The sequence below is a fragment of the Gracilinanus agilis genome, chromosome 2 (assembly GCF_016433145.1).
Source record: "Gracilinanus agilis isolate LMUSP501 chromosome 2, AgileGrace, whole genome shotgun sequence".
Taxonomy (NCBI): Eukaryota; Metazoa; Chordata; class Mammalia; order Didelphimorphia; family Didelphidae; genus Gracilinanus; species Gracilinanus agilis.
Genome location: NC_058131.1, coordinates 637402324 through 637410163, shown reverse-complemented (window position 1 = coordinate 637410163; position 7840 = coordinate 637402324). Strand labels below are relative to the sequence as shown.

General features: G+C 40.9%; 1 protein-coding gene across 1 annotated transcript in view; it reads right to left on the bottom strand.

Moving 5' to 3' along the window:
• The window catches only part of HMX2 (H6 family homeobox 2), a 10162-nt gene extending 3445 nt beyond the window's left edge, over positions 1–6717 (bottom strand). Inside the window, exon 1 of the mRNA XM_044662616.1 lies at positions 6700–6717. The gene's annotated coding sequence lies outside the window, so the exon portion shown is untranslated. The remainder of the gene's footprint in view (positions 1–6699) is intronic.
• Positions 6718–7840: the final 1123 nt, after the last annotated feature.

Genomic DNA, 7840 nt, shown 5'->3' with positions numbered 1-7840 from the left:
TAGGTTAACGCTGTCTCTTTCTGTGCTGGGTGGGGGTAGGTGATGGGGAGGGGGACGGGGAGAGAGAAACGTAGTTGTTTGCGTTTCTGTGCTGGCGAACGTTTTCCCTGGGCTTGCCCCGGTCCGAATGCCCCTTCTCTCCAGTCTCTATTGATTTCCAGGCAGCTGGGTGGCGTCGCGGCTTCATTTGCATGAAGGTTACATCTATTGTGACCAATCACAGCGCTGCTAGCAAGCCCCGGAAAATTTCAAAAAATTTTAGACCCCTGCTTACCCCCACCCCTTTCCCTTGCCAACTTTCTATTCTGGGGACCTGGGCAGAGAAAGGATGGGGAGAATCTTTGCAACTAATCGGGGGAGTCAGAGAAATTGGTTCTTTGCCTTCAGTTGCAGAAGAGCTGGGTTTCCAAACCTTGTTGCTAATAGGAACCGAGAGGATGCTAATAAACTCCTATGCTTTGGTCCTGAGCGCCGCCTTGTTCCTCTTTTTCGAATCTTCGGGCTCTGGTGGGACTGGATTCTCAGAAAGCCAACTTAGATAGTTCTGAACTATGGCAGCATCAGGCACCGGGGCAGGGAGGGCAAAGGAGCATGTGAATTAATTCTCGCATCATAATCTTCTAGCGTTTTTCCTCCCCTTACCTTTCGGAAGCCAGTTCCCAGTATCCGGCCATATATGTGGATTTCTGAGGAGTTCTTATACCTTTTCTCTGCCCCACCTTCGACCCTGGTCCAAACTTGAAAGTCAATGGGCTTTAAAGGTCATTTTGTGTCCCTCTATTTGGCACAACTACTGGGCTAGGTGTCCCGGAAAAAGAAAGGGAGGAGACCGGTAACTAGGAGCCTGCAGAGTGCTCAGACTAGGTCAGAGTCAAGGACTTAAACGGCGTCTCCTCAAGGAACCACAAGATTTTCCAATTCTAATAACAAGGCGATGTGATATAGTAAGAAGCTTGCAATCCTAGTTTTAGTTATTGTTCTGTTACTAACTGGCTGTATGACTTTGGACATGTCTCTGAACCTCTTTAGGGCATCGTTACCTAATGTGTAAAAAATAAAGGTGTTGAACTAGATAAGAGATTCTTAACCAGGGTCCTGTGAATTGATCGTATTACTATTTTGATAGTTGTATATCAACATAGTTGGTTTCTTTTCTTATTTTATTGTTTTATTTTACACATGTAAAATTCTAAAAAGGAGTTCATAGATTTCATCGCATTTACCGAAATGGTTCATGAACAAAACACGGTGAAACCCTGTCACTTCTTTTCATCTATGAATCTAGGGGGTGGGGGGAATTAAAAATCCACCTCCTCTAAGTCTTTTTAGGATAAAGTTTTCTTTCTAACTAAAAGGAAAATGGAAATTATTCTAATTTACTTCAACAGTAATTTATTAAGCACCTACTATATGCAAGGTGCAGTGTTTAAAAATAATTTGCTTTAGGGGAGCTAATACTCGACAGAGTTTGCTCCTTTGCTCAGTCTGGGTTTGAGTAGATTGTGAGCCCTCCCCCCCATTCCTCCAGACTTTGCCTCTGCAGAGGGTGCCCCAGGCTCTGTTGGCTATTAATTAAACGTCTTTGATTTCATTAAATGCCTTTCGTATCTCCAGACTTCACAAAGACATGCCCTTTTCAGAACCATCGGGAGTGCAAGAGCCTGTAAGGTCTGCCAGGAAACAAACTCTTCTTGCTTCATTTAAAGTGGGAGAGAAAAATAGAGTTCTAGGAAAGTTCAATTGGAAAACCTGACTTTGGCTGGAAAGAGAAGTAGAGGGAGGTACCTTCATATTTCCCCAAGTTATGCACGTGCCTCCCTGATCCAAGTTGTTGGGGACAACTCCCTGATCTTGGGGAAATATACATATCCCATCTTGACCAGAGAAATCTCCCAGTTTCTAGAGAGAGACTTAGAAGGCAAAAAGGATTGTCTTCTCTGGTGCCAAAAATCCTAGACCAAGACTCTGAAGAGAAGAAAATAATTCTCTAGGGAAGGAGGGGAAATCAAGGGAACTCACAGTCTTGTAGGCTAGTCCCGACCCCCCACCCCACTCCACCAGCAGTCTGGATATTCTGTAAGCAATTCAGCTCACATAGATGGGGGAGGGAGTGTAAAGATAGCCTTCATTGAACCCCCTTTGAGTCACCTCATTCCTATCCTTCATTCTCAAATATCAATCCTTCATCATGAGTTTGGAAGAGACAATTCAAGGAAAATCAGTAAAAAGGACTTGCAGTTTGGTTTCTGAGAGAAGTGTTAAGTGGTAATGTATGGAGGGGCAGCTAGGTGGTCCAGTATCTAGAGCATTAAGCCTGGAGTCAGGAGGAAATGGGTTCAAATCAGACCTTAAACACTTCTTAGCTGAGTGACCCTGGGCAAGTCACTTAACTCCAATTGTCTAGCCTTTACTACTCTTCTGCCTTGGAATTTAATATTGATTCTATGACAAGGTAAGGGTTTTTTAAAAAAGAGAGAAACATGGATTGTTCTGGGGGGTGCTAGAAATGCTGCCATGTATGCTGAAAGACCTTGCCACTGGAATATACTTTGGCACAAATGATTGTGACCCAAGTACAAGTATTAACTCTGTGACATGCTAGCTGGGCAACCAGCAGAAAAGGAAGCCTTTACCTAGTTGAGCCTCAGTTTCCACATCAATACATTTATTTTTATTTTTTTAAACCCTTACCTTTTATCTTAGAACCAGTACTGTGTATTGGTTCTAAGACGGAAGAGTGGTAAGGGCTAGGCAATGGGAGTTAAGTGACTTGCCCAGGGTCACACAACTAGGCACTTCTGAGGCTAGATTTGAACCTAGGACCTCCTGTCTCTAGGCTTGGCTCTCAATCCACCTTGCTGCCCCCTCCATATCAATAAATTGAATCATCATCATATTTATGTAGCATTTTGACTTTTCAAAAAAAGCACTATCCACACAATTCTGAAACAGAATAACAGAATTGTATAACTTGTGTCACATAATTTAGTTTTTAAAACTGTAAAGCTCTTTAGAAATGAGTCATGGCCATTTTTTTTGACATACACCAGTGATTTCATTGATTTTCACTGATAAGTTCCTGGTGAGGAGTTCCCTCTACCAATACAATTCTGCACCTAATACTTATTTTCTAGTCTTGGAAAGTTGCCTGGGATACTAAAATGTTAAGTACCTTGCCCAGGGTCACATAGCCAGTATGCATCAGAGGCAGGATTTGAACCCAAGTCATAGTATCATAGAATTAGAGTTTCAAAGAACCTTAGTGATCATGAAATCAAACCCTTCATTTTGCAGAGGAGAAAAGCCCCAGGCAGATTGTCAACAAGCATTTAAGTGTTTATTATATAGTGGGCATTGTGCTAAGCAAAAAAAGATAAAACAAAAGGGGAAAAAAAATAGATCCTGCCTTCTCATAGGGAAACAAGTAGATAGGTACAAGAAACACACAGATGTAAGGTTATCTGAGAGAAAATGACATTGGGGTCATGGGGGAGGAGCTGAGACCTGAAACAAACCAGGGAAACTAAAAGAAGGTAAAGTAGCAGAACAAAAGACAGGGTGTCTTAGGTGAGGAATTGCAAATAGGCCAGTGTTGCTCAAATGTAGAGTATCTGGAGAAGAGTAGAGTGTATGAAGATGGGAGGGTAGTGAGGAATCTGGTTCTGAAGAGCTTTAAATGCTGGACAATGACAAAGGCGAGAACAGTTGATTCTGAAGGTAATAGGGAGCCATTAGGGACTCTCTGGGAGTGGGGTGGAGTGGGACATAATCAAACTGTATACTTCAGAAAAATCACCTTCAAAGCTGAATGGGGAACAGATTGGAGTAAGGAGAGAGTTGAGAAAGGGAAAGCAATTAAAAGGCTATTGGCATGGTGAGCTAAAGAACTGATATGGGCCTGAACTAAGGTTGCAGTTAGGGGAGTGAAGAGATGCATTACAGAGACCTTGTAAAGGTGGAAATGAGAAGATTGGGCAATGAACTAGATATGTGGGGTGAATGAAAGTGAGTCATGGAGGAGGACCTCCTTATTCACTCACTGTTCCCCATGCTTGGCATTTTTCCTTTCCTCGTCTCCCTCCTGGCTTTCTCCAAGTCTCACCTAAATCCTACTTTCTGCAATTAATTCTCTCTCTCTCACTCTCTCTCTCTCTCTCTCTCTCTCTCTCTCTCTCTCTCTCTCTCTCCATATATATGTATATATATGTAGTATATATATAGAGAGAGAAAGAAATAATCTCAGAGTCTCAGAGAAAAGGCACTAGTATATATATGCATGTATATGATTATATATATATATGAAAGAGAGAGAGTGCTAGGGAAGATAGGTAGCCCAATGGATAGAGTACTAGGCCTAGAGTCAGGAAGACTTGTATTCAAATCTAGCCTCAGACATTTACTAGCTGTGAGACCTGGGGCAAGTCACTTTATCCAATTTGCTCAGTTCCTCATTTGTAAAATGAGCAGGAAAAAGAAATGGCAAACCATTCCTGTATCTTGCCAAGAAAACCCTAAATAGGGTCACAAACAGTCAGATACAACTGAACAACAGCAACAAAAACCACAAATGTGTATACCTATTGATATGTTGTCCACCACCATTAGAAAGTGAGCTCTTTGAGGGCAGGGACTATTTTTGCTTTTCTCTGTACCCTCAGTACTTAACACTGTGCCTACACAGAATAGGTCTTTAATAAATGCTTGTTGACTATTTCGGTGCCCTCAACAGTATTAGGGTTATATAGTGAATGGCTCAGGCAAGATTCAAACCCAGAAATCAATTCCATCTCTGTCTCCATCATTATTATTGTTATAATGTCAAATATCCTCCTCAGATCTTTCCTGCCATTATGATCACTAAGATACCAAAAGCTGATGTATTTCTAGGGCCAAGCTGAACACTTCTGGGAGTTTCCCATGGATCTTAGGCTACAATGTCTCTTTCTTGTCCTCTCTTAAAAATAGTATACTTCTCCAACTTATTTGAAAGAGAACAAGGCAGGTCTTAAAACAGAAAATTGGGGTTTATTTGGGTGAGGCTACTAGGAGTCCTTCCCAGGAAGAGAAAAAGAAAAGAAAGGAATAGACAGACCAAACCTGGGGATGGAGGTGAGGGAGGAAAAAGGGAAATAAACACAGAGAGAACATCACTAACCTGGAAATCACTACATGCTGGCTGGGCCACATTGGGCAAATAACTCTATTCTGTTAGAGTAAACAGAGTAGCTATTTGTCTAAAGCACAACACAAAGGACTAAAAGATCAGATGGTTTGTTTTGGTATTATGCTTTAGAAAGTGTTACAACATTTAATGTCAGAAAATTCCCCCTTTGTTGGAATTGGGAAGAGTAGGTATAATGTGTTGGGAATGTGCTTTGGATATGGAGACAAATTTTGGATTCTTATCTCATTTTTTCCTATTTATGTCCTGTGAGTCTTTGGGTCCTGGTTTTCTGTTTCCAGGCCTCAGTTGTCATTTTGGTAAAATGTGGGGTTGAACTAGACAACCTCTAAAGCCCTTTCCAGCTCTAAATCTTATGAATGTATATAAATTGAATGTATAACTGAGAAGGCTCAATACCAAGATAAACAGAAGGAGTTATAAGCTTCAAATTTCCCCCCTGAAGCACACCTAACTTGTCCTGTCTCTGACTTCCCTTCTCTTGGCCTCAGTTTTTCCCCTTTATAAAATGAGGGGTTTGACAAGGCTGTGTCCTTCTGTGAATTCACTTCACCTCTGTGATACCCAAGGCTCAATTCCAAGCTACATTTGCATCAGTTTAGTGACCACTAATAGGTCTAATAGGGCATTGCAATTTTGCAAAAATTTTCAGGAAAAAAGAGAAGTGGGAGTTCCAGAGAGATTGTGGATGTGCCTCAAGATCCCAGGAACCTTTTCTCCTGCTACCCAATTCAACCAAAGGAGCCATGGTTTTAGAATAGTGATCATCCAGTTCAACATCCTCATTTTACAGGGGGGAATTGAGGTCCATCAAGGGGAGTTACTTTTTTAAGATAACATAATAGGAATAGCCATCAGAATACCATATGCATTCCTTCCATGCACAAGAAGAGTTTTTCAAGAAGCTGATCAATTAGTCAAACAACTAGAAAATCAACCAGCTTCTGTCATTTCTTTTTTATAAAAATGTGATTCTCCCCCACCAACAACTCTCTCTACTCCCCCAAATCAAATCAAGGGTGGGGAGAAAAATACAAATCAATACAGACAAATGTCAAGACGTTTTAAAATGACATTTTCATTAACTCCATCCACCATGTTATGCCTGGGATATTGAATAAAGTACTTATAATATAATTACCAGAGTGAAATGACGATGGCTACCCAGACCAGAGGCATAATCTTTAACTACTTAACTCCTTGATAGACTTGTTAATGGACTAATTGATTAGGAGTAGGGGAAGAGAAGTAGGAGAGGAAGGGGTGAGGGTTTGGGGTTCTGTGCAGGCCAGACTTTGGCCAGTGAGGGGCAGGTGCTGTCCTGTTTTACCACATTAACCTTTTCAAGGCTTTTCAGCAAGGTCAAGACACATTACAAATGGTCAGCTTTAATCATGATGTCAGCTCATTAACCCGGAAAGACCCCACACTGAAATACAATTTAGGAAATCGTCCTTCATTTGGGCTGGGCTTAGGCTCAGGGCCTCCACAGCCAGACTCCCAACTTAAGTTCTCACCCATTAGCTCATTTTCTTTCTTCTCTTCTTCTCTCCTCTACTTTCCATTTCTCTTCTCTTCTAATTTTGTTTTGTCTTGTCTTTTCTTCTTATTGTTTTCTTCTTTTTCTTTCCTTTTCCTCTCCTCTCTCGAATTCTCTTATTATATTGTCTCTTTTCTTAGAGTTCCACTAACCCCATCCAATCTCCCCATATCCTAATGGAAAAGGCATCTCACCTGTGAAGAGGTGAGAAACAGTCTTCAGAATGACTGGCTCACTCTTTCTGTCACCAAATCAGACAATCTGAGACTTAACTTTATATTATACATATTTTAAAACTCCCTCAGTTGTGATCACATTGAATAATAGATCATCCCAGCCAGCTACACTGTATTAAATTAGATATATATAAATATATGGAATATACACATGTTATTTTTAGACAAGCATATACAACATATGAAATCAAAAAAAGGTTCAGAGGGAAGAAAGAAGGAAGGAACAAGTGAACAAATGAAGGGAGGGTGGGTGGATGGAAGAATAAGAAATGAGAGAGGTAAGAAAAGGAAAAGAAATAAAGAAGGAAGGGAAGGAAGGGATGAGGTAAAGAAAGAAGAAAAAAAGGGGTAAGAGAGAATGAGGGTAAGGGAGGAAGGGCAGGAAAAAGTCTTTTAAAAAAAGGAGGTGGAAAGGTAGAAGAGGAGAAAAGAGAATAGCAGGAAAATAAGAAAGAGGAAAAGGGAAAGTAAGGAATGATAATAAATATGGGAAATGATGGTGGAGAGAGGAAGAAAGGTGACAGATTTTACATTAATCGAAATGGTCAAGAAAGTTGAGTGGAGAAAATAGTAGATGAGACATGACAAAGGGCATATGGAAAGGCTGACTCTAGAAGCTGAGGATACAGAGTTTCCAGGCCCAGCAACTGGACAGGGTTTAATATGACAGGGGAACCAGGTGCCCCTTTGAATTCTGTAAGGAACTAGGTAGTTTCCTGTGAAAACTCCTAACTGCCTTTCAAGGACCTGAAGATATGGAAAGTTTTGACTGAATTCTTGAAGATGTTCTGAATCTTCACTAATTTATTAGACTGTCTAATTTATTCAGCTAATCCCTCATTCCTACCCCATCCAGTTTTCCCTTTTTCTCACCCAGTTGGA